Raw genomic sequence first — 21,625 nt, 5'->3', positions numbered from 1 at the left:
CAGTTTCAATACTAGCTTTTTAAACTTTTTAACTGTTTTTTAATTTACCAATTGATTCGAATTACTTTCTGCTCTTAGTAACCTCAGTTAACCATACTTTCTCTCAGTTGGTACCTATAATACATTATTGGCTTCATCTCTTTACAGCACCATCCCAAAGTACTGAATACAATAGAAGTGGCTGGAAAAAGTCCATCAGAACCTATAGGAGGACAGCTAAGCACAGAACCAACAACACTTTAGTTTTATGAGCAGCAAATCTGATATTTAAAACTGTGGGTGATAAAAGACTTTCAGTTGCCACGTTTAAAATTATAAACTTATTATAAACTTAACAAGAGGCACTTGCTTACTTCACATAGCATTTTTGAAAGCACCTGTAGGATTTTACAGAACATTTAACTCTTTAGGCCTCTGTGGCTTTCTCATTAAGATCCAAGATTTCTTTCATAACCTTCTGTGACTTCCACACACCCTCTTCAACTTACTTGAAACATTCCATCATTTCCATTCCAGTCTAGAGTAAACTAGCCATCAGGATGAAGTAAATCTTACAAACTTTGTCCTTTCTTTATTCAAAATAATTCTTTCCTTTAACCTTCCTTACCAAATATACATTTCTATGACATTTTTAACACAAATTTAACATGCTGAGTATACAAGAGTTTACAATAAATTAGCAATTACACCTAAATAACTTAAGATTCTGATATATCTCTACTTGAATTCAATTAAAATTAAAATTGCATTCATCTAAAACAAGTACTAATTACCCATTGTTGTTTTATTGAGTACTGATTACCAGGAAACCTGTTAAAATAAATTGCAAAAATAAGCTCAGCAAGTTACAAAGCAATATTTTCAAAGGTAGTGGTCTTCCTAGATTCAAAGAAAGGAAACCAGAGGAAGAGGCTAGACAGCCAGGAACAGGTTCAGGAACAGTGTTCAGGAATAGGTCCTTTTAAAACTTTGCCGGAGGGCGGCCAGGGAAGCAGGAGCAGGGAATCTCATTAGGATGGGGGTGGGGAGCTTGACACTGGTGGTTGGGCCACGTGGCTACCTGGCTTCCAGCAATTGCGGGGGTGGGACAGGGCAGAAGAATGCGCATATGGGGGGAGGTTCCTGGCTAGTTGTGGGATCCCCAGGAACTCAGGAGGGTCCAAAAATGCAGAGGGTCAAGAGTTCAGCAGTAACACAGAAGAGGCATCCTTAAGAGGTGGGGGCCCGATCTTGGCCAGCAAGACCTGGGCCGTGGAGCAGGCAGAGAGGAAAGTAGGACAGAAGGGAGTAGGACAGGAGCGGAGGTTTCAGAAAGCCTGGAGATATGGAACCTCTGACCATTTTCTCTCCCTGCAGCAGAAATTCTCAAGGTAATTAGGTCATGCCTGGGTGGAGTAGAAGATTAGGTGTTTACTCCGTAGGTCCTGGGCCAGTCCCAGTTTCTTCAAGTTCTTTAGGAGGCAGGCCAGGGGGCATTTTGAATCCCACCCTCAAGATTGGCCAGATCCCATGGTCTCCCTGGTAGCCTCGATCTACTGAAATTCGGTCAAGGCATCCCCTGTCCCAGACTTCAGCAGCTGGATTAGAGGTCAGTCCTCTACGGGGCCAGGCCAGCAGCGGGACACCTCCAACAGCCACTGGGAGGCTAAACAGCAGAGAACAGAGGCCACGTGCACACGATCTGGAGGTCTCTGTCTGGACGGAGAGCTAGCTGGAGATCACAGAGACTGGGCCAACCCAGAGGAGGGAGGGAGAGCAAGGGAGGAGTTACAGTTGGTGGAGAGCGGTCCATAGTCAGCCTGGGACACCAGATAGGTTCAATGAGCAAGGGGGCCTCGAACCCAGAGAGGGGAGGCTCTAAACCTCAGCTCCCAAGTTTCGGCACCATCTGTAAGGTGTCCAGCACATAACAAATCTTCCCAGGCAGAGGAATCAATTAATTTACAGGCTGTTATTGGGGTTCCGCTCCCGCTCTGTTGCTCTGTTGGGAACAGGGAAGTCACGTGTCAGAGATTGGGAGAGCCCCTTTTATAGATTCAGGGCATGGGAGTTAAAGGTTGAGGCAGATCTGATCCTCATTGGTTGACCTTTAGGCACCCTGAGGGACCTTGACAAGGACTTTCTTCCCCAGAAGTAGGCCTCTCCATTCCTGGAAATATAGGCCTTCCTTCCATGTGGATCCCAAAGCTACCAGGTGCCACATGTGCTACCAGAATTTGGGGTGCCATACGATTTCACCACAGGCTTATTACTAAATCCCCAATATTAATAAGCCTGAGAGGGTTCTTGCCTAATATGTAGAGAAGAATTCTAAATAGCGGCACAGATAAACGATGCAGCATGGTACATTTTAAGCTTTTATTTAGTGAGAAAGATGCATAGGAGAGTGAGAGCTTTATTTTAGAGAAAGAGGTAAATAGGGTTCATACCGAGCACCAGGAACCAGCCACGTGGAGGAGTATTTAGGCCTGTATCTGGGCCAGGAAGCCTAGAGCACATTGTCAGAAGGCCATGCACCCTGGAGGCACGGGGCTACAGCAAGCCCCCTCCTGACAAGAGGCCAGGGAAGAAGAGAGAGCTGGGCTGCACTGTGTCCCAGCTTTTAACCCATTTCCAAAGGGGAGTGGTTAATTAACCTGATTGGTTGGTGGGCACCGAGGTGTGGCCAGGTAGGGGAATGAGGCCACACAGGGGCGTGGCAAAGGCAACAGATAGGGTGTGAAGTTACACAGGGGCGTGGTGAAGGCGTGCTCTTCCAGATCACAAATCTGATCAATTTTAACCGTATGCCTGCCTACTTCATCCCCCCCTCAGAGACTCCAAACCTTAATCTTAAGGGGATGTTGATGGGCGTCGAGTCACCATCTTCTGTAGCTGCTTCCTTCTTATTAGGGGCACAGACCCTGCCTTTTCTCGGTCTGGAAGTCTCTGCCTATCTCATCTAATGAGTTCGTTTCAAGAGCTGGATCTCTTTCAGTCACCGCCATCCTCAGTGTCTCCTGCATGGTCATCATTATTCTCAGAAGCTGCTGGGTTCTGCGGGGTTATTTTAGATATAAATGAAGGTCCATTGTCACTCTGGAGTGACCGTGAGAGTCCAAACCGTGGCACGATGTCTTTCAACAAGGCTTTACGTACCTCGTGTGCTTTCTCCATTCAGGTTGAAAAGGCCTCTATCCATCCTGTAAAAGTATCAATAAAGACTAGAAGGTACCTATAATTGCTTGTTGGGAGCATATTGGTAAAATCAACCTGCCAATTTTCACCTGTTTATGTTCCCCTCCTCTGCAGGAGTCAACAGGGGAGTTGGCATTATGTGGTGAGGGTTATTCTGTAAACATAGTGGCCAAGAGCGAGTCACGGCTGGCGCCACAGCTCAATAGGCTAATCCTCCACCTAGCGGCGCCGGCACACCGGGTTCTAATCCCGGTCGGGGCACCGGATTCTGTCCCGGTTGCCCCTCTTCCAGGCCAGCTCTCTGCTGTGGCCAGGGAGTGCAGTGGAGGATGGCCCAAGTGCTTGGGCCCTGCACCCCATGGGAGACCAGGAGAAGCATCTGGCTCCTGCCATCGGATCAGCCTGGTGCGCCGGCCGCAGCGTGCCAGCCATGGCGGCCATTGGAGGGTGTACCAATGGCAAAGGAAGACCTTTCTCTCTCTCTCTCTCTCATTGTTCACTCTGCCTGTCAAAAAAAAAAAAAAAAAAAAAAAAGCGAGTCACTTCCTTTATGACCATATTTAGTCCCTTTCCCACAAAAGCTCAGGAGACCAGTTGTACTAAGACATCTCTTTCAAAATGGGTAGAGTTGTGTATCTCCTTTATAATTTTCCATTGAGCAGCCATTGGTAGCATAATTCTATGGTTTAGCATCCACCATCCCTTTGCGTTTTTAGTATAGCCCATTCATTCTCAGGCTCCGTATAGTGAGGTTCCTTAACCACTTCCACAGATTGAGGTACAAGGGCCATTTCCAAATTTTTCTGTTTTCCTGTGTAGCTGCTCTATCTGCTAATGCATTTTCCTGGTTAATATAATTATCTCCCTTCTGATATCCCTTGCAGTGGATGATGGCCACTTCTAAAGGCTCCACTACTGCCTGAAGTAGAGCCAGTATCTCTTTTCCACATTTAACAGGGGTCAGAAAGACCCTCTCTTTCCAGATTGCTGCATGTGCATGTAACACAAGGAAAGCATATCCGGAATCCATATATATATTACTTCGCTGGCCTTTTCCCAGTTATAAAGCCCTAGTCAATGCAATAAGCTGCGCCTTTTGGGCTAAAGTATTGTGTGATAGTGTTTGGGCATCTATTGTCTGAGTAAGATCCACTACGGCATAGCCTGACTTTCTAACTCCTTCCTTCATATAGCTGCTGCCATCAGTAAACCATTCAGCATCTGGATTTTTCAGGGGCTCATCTCATAGGTCTGGCCTACTAGAGTACATCTGCCGAATTCAATACAAGTAGGAGGAAGGTGGAATGAAATACATAAAGTGCTGAAATATAAACCAAGCTAGAATTTCAGTTCACAATTGATCATAATGATAGGACTAAGAGTCAAAGGGATCACATAAACAAGACTAATGTCTGCAAATACTAGCTGATAGAATAAAAAAGGGAGAGAACGATCCAACATGGGAAGCGAGATACACAGCAGACTCATAGAATGGCAGATGTCCTAAACAGCACTCTGGCCTCAGAATCAGCCCTTAAGGCATTCAAATGTGGCTGAAGAGCCTGTGAGAGTATAAGACACTCTGGCAAAAAAAAAAAAAAAAAAAAAAAAAAAACCACCTAAGTGAAAGATCTCTGTGAGTGAGATCCCAGTGGAAAGAACAGGCCATCAGAGAAGGTGGTACCTTTTTCTGAAAGGAGGAGAGAACTTTCATTTTGACTATGACCTTGTCTAAATAGATTGAAGTCAACGAACTCAAAAGGCTTCCATAGCCTTGGAAATTCATGACAAGAGCCTAGGGAGATTACTGATGCTATAAACAAGAGTATCAATTTGTTAAGTCAACAACAGGAGTCACTGTGCACTTACTCCTCATGTAGGATCTCTGTCCATTATGTGTTTTACAATGTGAATTAATGCTATAACTAGTACTGAAACAGTATTTTACATTTTGTGTTTCTGTGTGGGTGTAACCTGCTGAAATCATTACTTAATATATGCTAAATTGATTTTCTTTATATAAAGATAATTGAAAATGAATCTTGATGTGTATGGAAGGGGAGAGGGAGTGGGAGAGGGGAGGGTTCCGGGTGGGAGGGAAGTTATGGGGGCGAAGCCATTGTAATGCATAAGCTGTACTTGGAAATTTATATTCATTAAATAAAAGTCAAAAAAAGACAAGTAACAAAATAGAAGAATATTTGAAAATGAAAATTGGCTAAGTAACTGAAACTATATTATACAAAAATTCTATAACTCATTGACAAAAGAAAGCCCAAATAAAAAGTGGGCAAAGATCTTGATAGACTTTCTCATGAAGTTAAACAAAAGGCCAATAATCATATGAAAGTAGGCTCAACACCTGCAGTGTTCCCATTAGAGGAACACAAATCAAAGCCATAATGAAATGCCACTTCACATTCACTACTATGAATACTATCAGAACACCAGAAAATATTAAGTGTGAACAAGGATGTAAAGAATTTGGAACTCATGTGAACTGGTGTAACCACTGGTGTAACCACTGTGGAAAACAGTTTGACAGTTCTTTAAAATGTTAAACATAGGGGCCAGCGCTGTGGCTCACTTGGTTAATCCTCCCCCTGTTCCTGTGTCCCATATGGGCACTGGGTTCTAGTTCCGGTTGCTTCTCTTCCAGTCCAGCTCTCTGCTGTGCCCCGGAAAGGCAGTGGAGGATGGCCCAGGAGGCCATCTGCATCTGCATGGGAGACCAGGAGGAAGCACCTGGATCTTGGCTTCTGATTGGTGCACCTCCGGCAGTAGCGGCCATTTTGGGGGTGAACCAACAGTAGGAAGACCTGTCTCTCTCTGTCACTGTCTAACTTTATCTGTCAAATAAAGAAAAAAGTGAAACATGGATTTTTTTTTTCTTTTTTGGACAGGCAGAGTTAGACAGTGAGAGAGAGAGAGACAGAGAAAAAGGTCTTCCTTATTCTGTTGGTTCACCCCCAAAGTGGCCGCTATAGCCAGCATGTTGCAGCCAGCGCACTGCACCGATCTGAAGCCAGGAGCCAGGTACTTCTTTCTGGTCTCCCATGCGGGTGCAGGGCCCAAGCACTTGGGCCATCCTCCACTGCCTTTCCGGGCCACAGCAGAGAGCTGAGCTGGAAGAGGAGCAACCGGGACAGCATCCGTTGCCCCAACCAGGTCTAGAACCCTGATGCCGGTGCTGCAGACATAAATTTACCATTTGACCCAGCAATTCTACCTCTAGGTACTCATCCCAAACTAATTGAACATAGACACACAAACAGATTCTTACACACCAATGTTCATAGCAGGATTATTTACACAGTCAAAATATAGAAACAACCCAAATGTCCTTCAGTAAATAAATGAATAAATAAAATATGCTAGATACATGCTCTGGGTTATTATTCTTCCATAAAGAGAAATGACATTCTGACCCACATTACAATGTGGAAGAAGTTTGAAAACATGCTAAATGAGTTAGGTCACACACAAAAGAGCAACTGTAATATGATTTCACAGATGTGAGATGCCCAGAGTAGTCAAATTCATAGCAGGAGAAAGTAGAATAGAGATTACCGGGGGCTGGGGGTAAGCCAGAACTGAGTGATTACTTAATGAGTATAGAATTTCTGTTTGTGAAAATGGGAAATTCTGGAAATAGTTGTAAAGTTTGCACAACATTCTGGAAGTCCTTAATTCCACTGAATTATACAGTTAAAAGGATTAAGCAGTAAATCTTACATGATGTATATTTTACATCATAAGAAAAACTAATACTATTCCTAAAAAAGAAAAAAAGAGACAGTGAAACAAAATGTTAGTGAAACAGATAAACGACCATTGCAAAACACTGTGTGTGAGTCAGTTGATTCTTCTCTGTCCCACTGGGCTTGCTTGTTCATCTGTGACCAGCTGGTTTACCTGGGCAGCTCATTGTCCAAGTGTTTAATGGCAGTCAGCTGGAGCAACCAAGAAACTGGGCCCCATGTTTCCCACCCAATCCTATGCCACCATAACCAGAAGAATACAAAAGACTTGCTTACCCAATGGTTTGCTAGGATTTCAAGGATAGAGTAGTATGTACAGTCTCTGGGTTTCACAGACTCTGAGCCAGTAGAGTTACTTACACTATATTCTGTTAGTCAAAACAAATCATACAGACACATAGAGAAATAGAACAGATCCCTTGATAGGAGAGATTCATAATAACACTGATAAATAGTTGGGGGGGCATATGGGTCCTGGTTCCCGTGCCAACTGCTCCACTTTCCAATCCAGGTCCCTGCTAATGTTCCTGGGAAAGCAGCAGAAGATGGCCCAAGTGCTTGGGCCCCTGCAATCCATGTTGGAGACCCAAATGAAGCTCCTGGTTCTTGGCTTTGATCTTGTCCAGCCTTGGCTTTCAGGTCATTTGGGGAGTGAAGCAGCAGATGGAAGATCTCTCTCAAATGGTAGATCTTCCTCTCTCTCTCTCTCTCCATCTCTCTTTCTGTTACTGTGCCTTTCAAATCAATAAATAAATCTTTTTTTAAAAAAGGAAAAATAGTTGGAACACCAAAAAAGATAGAGATTTACACCCATTTTTGCAATCTGCTTGAATACAAACTCCCTGTAATAAAGTAGTAAAAATTAAAAATTACTGCATTTTTAGAGAATATTTTTGAAATGAAGGAACTTGCATAGGTAAAGTTAAATGCATAAAATATTAAACTGTACTAATATATGTTCATATTATGTTTTGTGATATATATACATACACATGATTATATATTTAATCTCTATATTTTCTAAATTCTAAGTTCAAGCATTCCTCTGATAATTAGAGAAGAACAAATTTCCTTAAATGATAAAACACTTTTTATAAGTGTTTGTGTTTCTTTTATTCATATATTCTTGAATTTCCATGAACAATAGGAACTAGTTTATGAAGATCAAATGTTTAATATGGCCTTTGTGTCACCTTTCATATGACTGACCATTTAATATTAGTACTCTAGGATTAATTTAGAATCCTACTATAATAGAACTATCCAAAAGACAATAACAACTATTTTTAGAACTCTACAATCCATCTTTATCTCAACCTTTATCTTTTAATCCAGACATCTCTCTGCTGGAAGCAAAAAGCTTAAGTAACTAGGACAACAAATCAGAACCAATGTACTTTCTTGAATTTAATGAATAATAACAGAAGAGAAGCATTACAGTCTACCACAAATCTATTTTTAGTGTCCACTCTTGGGTAAAGTTCACACACCAAATCCTACTTTACTTTACTTCATTCCTTCAAAAATTATTCGCTGAAAATGTTTGAATAGTTGAGAATGCAGTGAAAAGACATACAAGTGAACAAATGTGTTTCTTGTAGTATGTTTATCTGCTATAATAAAAGTTAGTAGGTAGTGCTACATGAAACTCTCTGACTCAGACATATTTTTCATTTTGTGGAGGAGGAAGGTGTTGGAGGAAGTTTCAGAAAGTTGACTTTTAAGAATGTGGTTTTGGAATTCTTCTTTCACCAAATATTTATAGTCTACTTATTTTGGGCTGGCAAAGTATGCTTCAAGAGGAGCAGTGAACAACACAAAGCTTGTCTTCTCATTTAAAGCACAGTCTAGGTAAGGAAAAAGACAGCAAATGAGCAAATATATGCAACTGAAAGTAATAATAAGTGCTAGAGAAAGAGCTACGGGGGCTCTGGAAAAGTGTGACAGTCATAAGAGAGTACCTGGGATAGATAGAGTTATACTTCCACCCAACGCCTTCTTCCCTCCAGTGCTTAGAAGATGCCAGGGCTCTCTTCACATATCTTCAATGCCATAGGCTTCTGGAACTGGAGTAGTCACAGTGGGTTAGGTGAAATATAAGAAATATAAGATACAAGAGAGATTGTTAGACTTGAAATGTACTGGATACTGTCTGTTTAAAGAAATTCAAGTATGATAACTCAAAAATTATTTCTTTTGATGACAACATTTTTGATCCCTTCTATAAGAAGTCTTTCACTTGAAGTGACTCAAGTGAGTTGTGTGTTAAATTGCCAGGGATAAGTGATATTTAGAACAGAAGGTGAAAATTGCATGTGCCAAAGTAAGCTGAATCATTCTTTTGTTGATGCAGAGGCAAACTTAAGAGATTCATTGCGTGTGGGTACAGAGAATTAGTCTCCATTCAACTATCTCTGCAGTAAACCCATTTACTTTTGATTCCTTAGCTCCATCCTGGTTTTTCACTAGGTGAACAATCCTTCCCTATTTTGACAGCCTAAGTGGGGGCATCAATCAGATTTCCTCTCTTCCTCTACTCCTAAACTACACTCTGCAACACCTGTCCCAGACAAGGAGTTGACATATCATCTAATCACAGAATAATAATAGTATTTTTTTAATCTTGAAGTATTTCACTTCTTTGATTGTACTAAAATGGACATAATATCTATCAATTTAGCAACTTGTAAGTATAATATGTAATGGTATTAAATATACCCACAATGTTGAAAAACTTTCACTGATCTATGCCTCAAACATTTACTTCACTGCAAGTAGAATCTCTGTACTCATTAAACAGTATCTCTGTATTATACACTCTTCCCAGCTGCTGGTAACCTCTGTTCTACTTTCTGTCTCTGAATTTGACTACTCTAAGAACTTCACATACATGCTTTCCTTTGAAATGCACATTTTCTTTTGTTCTAAATAATTTAATTTCACATATGTGTTTGTATGTGTATCTCTAATGTTCTCCTATCTATGGTTTAAAAAAGTAAATTGGGTTTGCTGGACAGAACCTCAAATCCTAAAACAGCAATCCTCTAGTTATTAATTTGAGTTTATTTCCTTTAAGAGTTGAAGGTGTTTCTGTCCTGAAGAGTGGAGTAATGCACAAATTAGTGATATGCTGATTTTCCTACCTAACAACAGGAAAAGGGTGCTGGGAGGTACAGCGACTGTGCTGTCTCTGCAAAAACTGTCAGATCACTTTACATGTCCTAATTCCCCCTTATTCCTGATTCTCATTCCCCATCTGTTTCTCCATAGTGATTGGTATTTAAACTCTGAAAAGGAACATGTGCAACTGGAACAAGATATTTCTTTTAAATTAAAGGCTGGATGTCTGATAATCGACACTTGAGATCTCCCAAGGTTATTAGCATTTTTAATAATGATTGGAGGCCGGCGCTGCGGCTCACTAGGTTAATCCTCCACCTGTAGCCCCAGCACCCCGGGTTCTGTCCCAGTTGCTCCTCTTCCAGTCCAGCTCTCTGCTGTGGCCCCGGGAAGGCCGTGGAGGATGGCCCAAGTGCTTGGGCCCTGCACCTGCTTGCGAGACCAGGAGGAAGCACCTGGCTCCTGGCTTCGGATCAGCGCGGCGCCAGCAACAGCGTGCCAGCCATAGCGGCCGTTTGGGGGGTGAACCAACAGAAGGAAGACCTTTCTCTCTGTCTCTCTCTTTCTCACTGTCTAACTCTGCCTGTCCAAAAATAATAATAATAATAATAATTGTTTTTTTATTTTTTAACTTTTTTAATAAATATAAGTTTTTCAAGTACAGCTTTTGGATTATAGCAGCTTTTCCACCCCATAACCTCCCTCCCACCTGCAACTATTCCATCTCCCACTTCCTCTCCCAACCCATTCTTCATCAAGTCATTTTCAATTATCTTTATATACAGAAGATCTACTTAGTATTTACTAAGATTTCAACAGTTTGCAGCCACTCAGACACACAAAGTATAGAGTACTGTTTGAGTATTAGTTATGCCCTTAATTCACATAGTACAACAAATTAAGGACAGAGATCCTACATGGGGAATAAGTGCACAGTGACTTCTGTTGTTGATTTAATGACTCTTATTTATGATGTCAGTAATCACCCGAGGCCCTTGTGGTGAGCTACCAAGGCTATGGAAGCCTCTTGAGTTCACCAACTCCAATCTTATCTAGACAAGGCTACAGTCAAAATGGAAATTCTCTCCTCCCTCCTGTTCTTCCCACTGGGATCTCACTCACAGAGATCTTTCATTTAGGCCATTTTTTTGCCACAGTTTCTTGGCTTTCCATGCCTGAAATACTCTCATGGGCTTTTTAGCCAGATCCAAATGCCTTAAGGGCTGATTTTGTGGCCAGAGTGCTGTTTAGGACATCTGCCATTCTATGAATCTGCTGTGTATCCCACTTCCCATGTTGGATCATTCTCTCCTTTTTAATTCTATCAGTTAGTATATGCAGACACTAGTCTTGTTTATCTGATCCTTTTGACACTTAATCCTATCATCATGATCAATTATGAACTGAAACTGATCACTTTGACTAGTGAGATGGCGTTGGTACACATGCAACCTTGGTGTGACTGAATTGGAATCCCCTGGCACATTTCTTTTTTTTTTTTTAACTTTTATTTAATGAATATAAATTTCCAAAGTACAGCTTATGGATTACAATGGCTTCCCCCCCATAACGTCCCTCCCACCCACAACCCTCCCCTTATCCACTCCCTCTCCCCTTTCATTCACATCAAGATTCATTTTTGAGTCTATATACAGAAGATCAGTTTAGCATACATTAAGTAAAGATTTCAACAGTTTGCTCCCACACAGAAACATAAAGTGAAAAATATTGTTTGAGTACTAGTTATAGCATTAAATCTCAATGTACAGCACACTAAGGACAAAGATCCTACATGAGGAGTAAGTGCACACTGACTCCTGTTGTTGACTTAACAAATTGACACTCTTGTTTATGGCCTCAGTAATCACCTTAGGCTCTTGTCATGAGTTGCCAAGGCTATGGAAGCCCCCTGAGTTCACTGACTCTGATCATATTTAGACAAGGCCATGGTCAAAGTGGAAGTTCTCTCCTCCCTTCAGAGAAAGGTACCTCCTTCTTTGATGACCTGTTCTTTCCACTGGGATCAAGGCTATTCCTCTTCTGATCCATCCTCCTACCAATGTGCATGGAAAAGCAGGAGAAAAATGGCCAAATACTTGGGACCTTACACCCATGTGGGAGACCAGGATGGAGTTCCTGGTTTCTGACTTTGTCCTGGCCCAGACTAGGCTATTGTAGCCATTTGGAGAGTAAAAACACAGGTTGCAAAATCTCTCTTTCTGTCTCTCATGCACAAACACATTCACACCCCCCCACACACACACATATAGAGAAAAAGAGAGAGATATTCTGCCTTTCAAATAACTCAGGTAACTCATGCATAGCCATGAGTAGAGCTCTGATCTCTCAATTCCCAATCTAGTGTCAATGATACCATTCAAAGATTCAGTCATGTCAGAAATGCTGTCTATCCAAGAGCAAACCCCTTGAATGGAAAGCATGATTTTACTTGAAAATATCAGACAGATGAATAAGTTGTCTGCAGCCTAATTGCCAGATGAAGCTGACTCTTTCCTAAGCTCGCTGTTTGATAAGGTGGTCCAGAGAAAGCAGGAGTGGAGGCACTGTACAAGCAGGGGTGCATGGAGATCTTTGAAACAGTAGCTTAACTAATCAAAACACCCCCACTTTCTCTCAGTATAGCTTACTTAGATAACACTGCTTGAATGCTAATTGATACTGAAGGGACAGCAATTTAACACTTCCTGTCTATTTACCTGAGACCTCTGAGCGTTCTCTTTTCCAAGCCAATGAATTCCCTTAATAGCTCCTTGTATACTTGAAGCTCATGTCACGCAAAGGGAGGTCCCAGAGTCCCCAGCTGTCAACGTAGATAAGTCTTACTAAAGAGCAGAACATTGAGATAAGGCCTTTAGGAATGAAGTAATCACCTACAATCAGTTCTCATATTGTCAAGGCCTTTTCTTCTTTTTCACATAGTGACTAACTCGGGAAATCAATAAATGCAGACTTGAGTAAGTTTGGAGATTTTTGAGTTGTGGTAAATATGTACCAGAGGCATGTGGAAGCAAACAAGAATCAACAATAACATTTAAAGAAGCCAAGGGATCCAAGGAGGATGCAAATGTGAAACCCCAGAATGATCTGGAACTCAAACAGGCAGCTGAAAGGAGAATATAGAACATTTTCCCTGGCTCAAAGACCAAGACCCTCAGCATGGATCACAGGATGCCCTCTGAACCCTGTCCATCACTACTCGATTGTGTATATTGCATACTTCATTCTTGATAAGCACTCTGAAGATGAACGTCAAGTTCCTATTTGCTTTCAAACTTCAAATAATGAGACATCATACAATTAAGAGAGTAGACTTGGAACTGGCAAACTATGCCTAAGGGCCAAATTCAGCCATGATCATTCCTGAATGCATCATCTGTAACTGTTTTGGTCACTAAACAGCAGTAGCTGCATCAGAGACACAATGGCCCACAAATCATGAAAAAGTACATTTACCGTCTGGAGATAGTACAGGCTACTACTTATAAAGGTAGCATTTATCTTTTACAAAAAATGTATGTCAAGCTTTGGACTTGTATAATGAATGCTCTTATACTGTCAAGCAATCATCAAAAATTGATACTTTAGCATACTCACTTTGCCCATATTCATATATGTAAGCATATACATTTACATTTTCCAGCTATTACTAAGATAAAGTTTGATCATTTGACTGAGGTCCTAGCCAACGGATCTTTGAATGGGAAGGTACATCTTTCCTTCTGCTGTTAGGCATTTACAGGGCTACTGGGAACACTGAAAGGGTTTTTTTGGTTTTTTTTTTTTTTTTTTTTTTTTGGCATCATGAGATACCTGGATTTCCTAAAACATTTTATTTAATGACTTTTGATCCTTGTGATATTGTGACAAAAAATATGTATTTTGTCTTGGTACCTGGTTCTTTTTTTAAAAAAATATTTTATTTGAAAGGCAGTGAGATAGAGAAAAGCATGATTTGAAAGTTGGAACTTTTGGCTGGCGCTGCGGCTCACTAGGCTAATCCTCTGCCTTGCGGCACCAGCACACCAGGTTCTAGTCCCAGTCGTGGCGCTGGATTCTGTCCCGGTTGCCCCTTTTCCAGGCCAGCTCTCTGCTGTGGCCAGGGAGTGCAGTGGAGGATGGCCCAAGTGCTTGGGCCCTGCACCCAGTGGGAGACCAGGAGAAGTACCTGGCTCCTGCCATCGGATCAGCGCGGTGCGCCGGCCGCAGTGCGCCGGCCGCAGTACGCCGGCCGCGGCGGCCATTGGAGGGTGAACCAATGACAAAGGAAGACCTTTCTCTCTGTCTCTCTCTCTCACTGTCCACTCTGCCTGTCAAAATAAATAAATAAATAAATAAATAAATAAATAAATAAAAGGAAAGTTGGAACTTTCAGATTCCATCCCCAAACCACAGGAGCTGAATATTGATTTCATAATCAATAACCAGTGACTTGATCATCACAACCATATAATGGCCCTTCCTTAAAAACCCTAAAGCATGCATTCCATAAACTTATGGGTTGATGAGCACATTGAGGTTCTTGGAGGGTGATGAACCCAGACAAGACACAAAATATCTCTGCCTTTCCTTCTGCATCTGTTCCACATGACTGTTCCTATGTTATATTTTTTATTATAAAATAGTAAATGCAAATGATGTACCTACCTGAGTTCTGTAAACTATTCTACAAATGATCGGACTAAAGGAGAGTTATGAGAATCCCTGATTGATCTCTGATCACTCAGAACTCTGAGAAACCATAGGATTTGTAATTTCATCTGAAATTGGGGTAGTTTTATGGGACTGACCCTTCACCTATGAAATCTATGTTTAATCTATGTAATTAGCTTCCGAACTGAATTGAATCACTGGACTACCAATTTTCAAGGGGAAATTTGGGAGGAAAATTGGTTGTTGATATGGAAAAAACCCACATATTTGGTGTCAAGAGTGTTGAAAGTATAAACAGGTCCTACTTCCATTGATTATCTTTGCCTAAATCAATGGAAACAACTATTAGGGCAGCCATATAGCCTAGGAGTTAAGGTATGAAGACCCATGCACTGAGGCCAGTGTAAACTTCACCCATATGGTAATGCCAGTCCAGGTCCTGGCTGCTCTGCTTCTAATCCATCTCCCTGCTAATGTGCCTAGGAAAGCAGCAGAGTGTGGCCCAAGTGCTTGGACACTTGCTACTCACATGGGAGACCAGGATGGAGTTCCTGGCTCCTGGCTTTGGCTTGTCCCAATCCTGACCATTTGGGGAGTAAACCAGTAGATAGAAAATCTCTCTTGTATCTCTCTCTCTCTCTCTCTATCTCTCTACTCTCCCACTCACAGGCTTTTAAAAAAATAAATAAATCCTAAAAAGGTAAGACTCATGCATTTTATATCAGAGTACATGGATTGAATATTTAAACCTGGCTCCTGATTCCGCCTTCTTTATAAAGCAGACCCTAGGAGGAACCAGTGATGGTTCAAATGATTGGGTTCTTGCAACTCATATGAGAGACTTGAAGTGGGTCTGCGATTCTGGGCTTTCACACAGTTCACACTTGACATTTAGGGATTGACCCATCAGCTGGGAACTCTATCTCTGTTTCTGCTTCTCTCTCTTCCTTTCAAATAAACAAACGGATAAATAAATCAACAGATAAATAATTAAATCAACAAAACAAATAGTTTTTCCATTTTTGTGATTAGTTCTACAAATTTAAACTTACATTTTTTATATAGAAGAGTTTTTTTCTCTTTTAGTTGCCTTTCTCTATCACTCTCCTTCTCTTCTCATTCCATTACAGATTAATGAATTAAAACATAAACCCACTACAGTAAATTATAATGATTCTCCTTTTGGGCACTTTAACTCCTCCAAATTGGGCATTGGGACCCCTTTGCCACTGCTCCTATATGCTTTGGACATGGTCCACTGGTCCTTTTTTCTTGATGTCTGGAAAATGATAATCCCAGGCTTATTTGTTACTTTACTTGCCACAGCCTGGAAATCAGCAATTTCTCCAAGGATTTCTGGCTCTTTTCATTGTGTAATGATATTTACAAAGGAAGAGATGAACAATGCAGTGTTTGTTACCAAGGGAATGCTATATTTTCCTAGATTTTCAAAATGCAGGTGCTATGTGTATGTACTCACATCGAATCTTGATTTTATGTTAGGTACTGGCACTCTTCTGACTTGCAAATGAAAGGCAACTAACCTACCAGGCTTAAATCATCATAGAAGAGTGCTGACTATCCCTGAAAGAGGGAGTATGGCTTTAGGAATGGCTAAATTCAAGACCCCAGTCAAAGCCTTTGGTTTTATTTAATTTCTCAGTACTAACTTTTCTCCGTATTAAAATCAATCTAGGGTACTACCATAATCACCCCCAGAAAAGTGATGCCAAAGTTCTAAAGCAGTAGTTCCACTCTACTGTAAACTGGAATATAAAACACTTGGATGGCATTGAAATTCTGGTACAGTTACTAGGATGGTGGTTAGCAAAGACCATGAGAGTTTTCTGTATTTTTCACTTGTTCCTGACAGTTGAGAAAACTTGATGAAAGACCTGTTCTCCTGATGTTAGTGTTCTCTAATATTATTTATTTATTTATTTATTTATTTTTGGACAGGCAGAGTGGACAGTGAGAGAGAGAGAGAGACAAAGGTCTTCCTTTTCCGTTGTTTCACCCTCCAATGGCCGCCGCTGCCGGCGCACTGTGGCCGGCGCATCACACTGATCCGAAGCCAAGAGCCAGGTGCTTCTCCTGGTCTCCCATGCGGGTGCAGGGCCCAAGCACTTGGGCCATCCTCCACTGCACTCCTGGGCCACAGCAGAGAGCTGGCCTGGAAGAGGGTAACCGGGACAGAATCCGGCACCCCGACCGGGACTAGAACCCAGTGTGCTGGTGCTGCAAGGTGGAGGATTAGCCTATTGAGCCACAGTGCCGGCCCTCTAATATCATTTCATTGTATTGATGTGACCTTGTTCTGTATTTCCTATTGCATTGAATTCTCTGTAGTATTACCTCATCCATGCCCTGTGGTCTAGACCATTTTCCTTACCTGCAAACCTTTGAGGTCTCTTAGAAGCTGTCAGACATGTCACCACTTTTGCTGACATCTCTTTTAAGAGAACTGTAATCTGCTTCTGATTTAATTACTCTCTCCCTGAGGATTCTCCTGTATTGTTCCATTTACAGCCTACTCAGTGATGCTAAGCTGATTTCTTAATTCTCCTAAATCTCATGCTATAAAGCTCTACCCCATCTAAAGCTTTAGAGTGTGACTCTCTCTGAAAACTCTATTTCCTCAGCTAGACTTAGAAGAATATTGGTTCTTCGGCCAGCGCCGCAGCTCACTAGGCTAATCCTCTGCCTTGCGGCGCCGGCACACCAGGTTCTAGTCCCGGTCGGGGCGCCGGATTCTGTCCCGGTTACCCTCTTCCAGGCCAGCTCTCTGCTGTGGCCAGGGAGTGCAGTGGAGGATGGCCCAAGAGCTTGGGCCCTGCACCCCATGGGAGACCAGGATAAGTACCTGGCTCCTGCCATTGGATAAGTGCAGTGTGCCGGCCACAGCGCACCAGCCGCGGCGGCCATTGGAGGGTGAACCAATGGTAAAGAAGGAAGACCTTTCTCTCTGTCTCTCTCTCTCACTGTCCACTCTGTCTGTCAAAAAATAAAAAAATAAAAAAAATCTTTTTTTTTTTTAAAAAGAAGAATATTGGTTCTGAAAGGAACCTTAACGATCATTAAGTGTGTCCCCGAATGTACACCAATTCACCAGGAGGAAATGGAAATTCAGGGAGGCAATAAAAGGGGGCCTAAGACCAAGCAGTAGATGACTGGAGACCACAGATCCTAACGCAGGACTCCAAATTCTTAGTAACTCTATGTCCAAGAAGTGATAGCCTGTGTCAAGTGTCCAACGCTAAAGCAATAGAGTGTCTAGGGGTGTGAGGAGGAGCCACAGGCCAGAGGCTGGGCGCTTGCACTCAGCATCATTGGTTTTGTGACTCTGACTGTCTGACTTGACTTACTGTCCATGGAAGGAAATTAATGACATTTAGGTCATTTCCTCCCATCACTAAAGTAGTAAGACGTTTTTCACCATAGGCTCCATTATCTTTGCTATTAAGAGAATCCCTTCTCTGAAGCTGAAAAATCGTGGATGACATACCATCTCCATCACTGGTAGCTGTGCAGCTTGGAGGACTTTACCTCTTTCTAGGTTTCTTTTACTTATTTACCAAATATCAGTAGCATTGTGTGGTCTTGGAAAACCAGTCTTAGACTTCTTGAAACTCAGTTTCTTACTCTCTAAAACAGGGATAATAATGAGAGCTCACTCACAGAGGAGAGATAGGTGAGACAATAAAAGATTCCCGTCACATAGTAAAAAGTGAGTCACAATCTACTACCATGGCTTTTTTTGCTGCTATTATTGCTGACGTATAGTTTAAGTGGACTATAATGTTCTGTGATTAGCTGTTCATGAGTCATCTCGGCCTCTTATCCTTGGAGGACTAGCACACAAAATACCTGCTTAACAGATTCTTTTTATTACAGTTATTTCAGGATTGCCAAGAGGATTAAGTCCTATTGTACATGAAAATACTCAGCACAGGGCCCAGCACATAGAACTGCCATCACCACCATCATTGTCATCTTCATATTTCTCAGAGCAGCCAGCTGTTTTGTGGCTACCCCTGTCCCCGCCCCCCAATCCACGTTGAAGTGGAGGCAAGCAGCTGGGTTGTCTGCTACTGCAGAAGGCAACACGAATGCAGGCAGGGTAGAGTCGCTCTTCATGAGGATGTGTAAGCCCTGCTATGATGGTTCTGCTGAAGACAAAGCATTGACACAGGAGCTGAAAGGCAGGATTAAAATCCTTTCCTTGTTTTATTTAAACCTATGAGTAAACCAACACAAGTCACTTGTCCCCAGGGCTGTCACCCCAGTACTCCTGGTGTGTCAGCTTGCTATGGGGAGAGGGAACCAGGCTGATGATATGAAGAGAGAAACACAATACTGAGTGCTTCAGCCCAAGAACTGAAGAACAAAAACCATAATTCGTAGAATTTTCCCAGAATGGTCGATGCCATGGCTCAGTAGGCTAATCCTCCGCCTTGCGGCGCCGGCACACTGGGTTCTAGTCCCAGTCGGGGCACCGGATTTTGTCCCGGTTGCCCCTCTTCCAGGCCAGCTCTCTGCTGTGGCCAGGGAGTGCAATGGAGGATGGCCCAAGTGCTTGGGCCCTGCACCCCATGGGAGACCAGGAAAAGCACCTGGCTCCTGGCTCCTGCCATCGGATCAGTGCGGTGTGCCGGCCGCAGCACGCCGGCCGCGGTGGCCATTGGAGGGTGAACCAACAGCAAAGGAAGACCTTTCTCTCTGTCTCTCTTCTCTCTCACTGTCCACTCTGCCTGTCAAAAAAAAAAGAATTTTCCCAGAATGGTCAATTTTAAATTACCAATGTGAACTGAATGCTCAAAAAATTTCTTAAAATTTTAAGGATGAGGGGGCCAGTGTAGTGACACAGTGGGGTGCTGCAGCGCCAGCATCCCATATGGGCACCAGGTTCTCTTCCAGTCCAGCTCTCTGCTGTGGCCTGGCAAGACAGTGGAAGATGGCCCAAGTGCTTGGGCCCCTGTACCCACATGGGAGACCAGGAAGAAGCACCTGGCTCCTAGCTTCGGATCGGCACAGCACCGGCCAGCTGTAGTGGCCATTTGGGGAGTGAACCAACAGAAGGAAGATCTTTCTCTCTGTCTCTCTCTCTCACTGTCTATAACTCTACCTGTCAAATGAATTTTAAAAAAATTTTAAGGACGAGATATTATGAGTTGACACAAGCCTACTCTGGTGCATCAGAATAGAGATAGATATTGCAACGATTTAGAGATTAGGTGAGAGTCCAGGGCCCAATCCTCACCCCCATCTCCTCCTTGGGCTCCATAACGTTAATGAAGGGACCATCCTTTTTCTTTATCTCTTTTCATAATTGGTTTTGTATTCTAGGTCTCCAGAACACAAGAAATGCACTCATTCCATAAATATATATTGAAAAAGCGCTGCATGACAGAGACTGAGTTAAGCGCTATGGAATTGAAATGTTATCATCCCTCAAGGAGATGCATGTAAGCAAATGCTTTATTCACGTTAGAGTATGTGCAATATTTATTAGAAGAGAGACTGTCTAATTCCATTTGGGGACCTGGAGAAGAAAAAACAAATGGCAAATGCAATAGTGTGATGATTCACAGCCTTTGGTGACTCCTCCTCAAGGCTCCTTGCCATTCTACCACTCAGCTCAGTGTGTGACTCAGTAACTAACAACTACTCTGAACCTCGCTTCCTTGCCCTACGTATTGGAAAAAAGGAAAGAGAAACAATGCCTGACCTTCTCCTGTACAAAGGGTGTTGGAGTTATGAGAGGTCAGAGAAAAGAACTTTCTAAATTGTTGGAAATATATTGTTGAAGCTGAGGCCAGAGCTTATCAAAAATCACTCCTGGGGGTGGGCATTGGGCACAGTGGTTGAGCTACCTCTTGGAACGCCCACTTTTCTATATCAGACAGCCTGGGTTCAAGTCTCAGCTCCAATCCTGACTGCAGCTTGCTGATAATGCACACCCTGGGAGGTAGCAGCGATGACTCAGGTAAGGAGACCTGGATTGAATTTCCAGCTCTTGGCTTTAGCCTGGCCCAGCCCTGGCTTTTGCAGAGATTTGGGAATAGAACCAGTAAATGAAAGTTCTATTTTTCTCCTCTAACTGGACACAGGTGGGTGTGAACAATGATCCTTCAGAGCCAGGGGTGCCATGTCACCCAGCTCCCATTTGCTACACTTTAAGCAGCTTTTGTCATTGCACCTAATCCCAGCTTTTCCAAGAGCACTGAAATCCAAATCACAAGGTACCAAATGTTCAAGAGACTTCTTTTACAAAATGAAATACCTGTATTACTTAATCTCTTATAAAAGTGAAATATGCCGATCACAACCCCTACCCCCACCATAAATAATTCATAAAGGAAAATAAGATAAAAAGATACCTGTGATTCTGACATTCAGAGATAAATATAGTTATCATTGTTATAAGTAACCTTCAGGATTTCAGACACACTCTGCCACACACTGCATTATGTAGAAGAACAACCACACTTGGCATATCTGCATACCTGTCTATCTTCTTTTTTTTTAGTTTCATACATAATAGAGTTTTTTCCATGTCATCCATAGAGTTTATATCAATACTGATTATTTTTGTACCACATAGAAAAGAAGTGGACTGACAAGTCCAATTGATTAAAAGGAAAGATAGTAAAGCATATATTTGTATTCAAGTAAATTTGAAGAAGCATAATGAGATAATATGTCATTGTGGAAAATATATGGGCTTCAGAATATGGGATCCAAGGGTTTGAATCCAGTATCAACACTTTACCATAGCTGAGGGAACTGCCCTGGCTGAGCCATTTTTCCTTTGCTTACATCATAGGAACAGTTACGAAGAAAATATTCATTTCACAAGATGGAAGGTCATTTTCTTTCTCTCTACCAGTGCTAGT

Source organism: Oryctolagus cuniculus, chromosome 6 (assembly GCF_051225735.1).
Source record: "Oryctolagus cuniculus isolate XC-2025 breed Fujian yellow rabbit chromosome 6, ASM5122573v1, whole genome shotgun sequence".
Classification (NCBI taxonomy): domain Eukaryota; kingdom Metazoa; phylum Chordata; class Mammalia; order Lagomorpha; family Leporidae; genus Oryctolagus; species Oryctolagus cuniculus.
Note: the sequence above shows the minus strand (reverse complement) of the source record.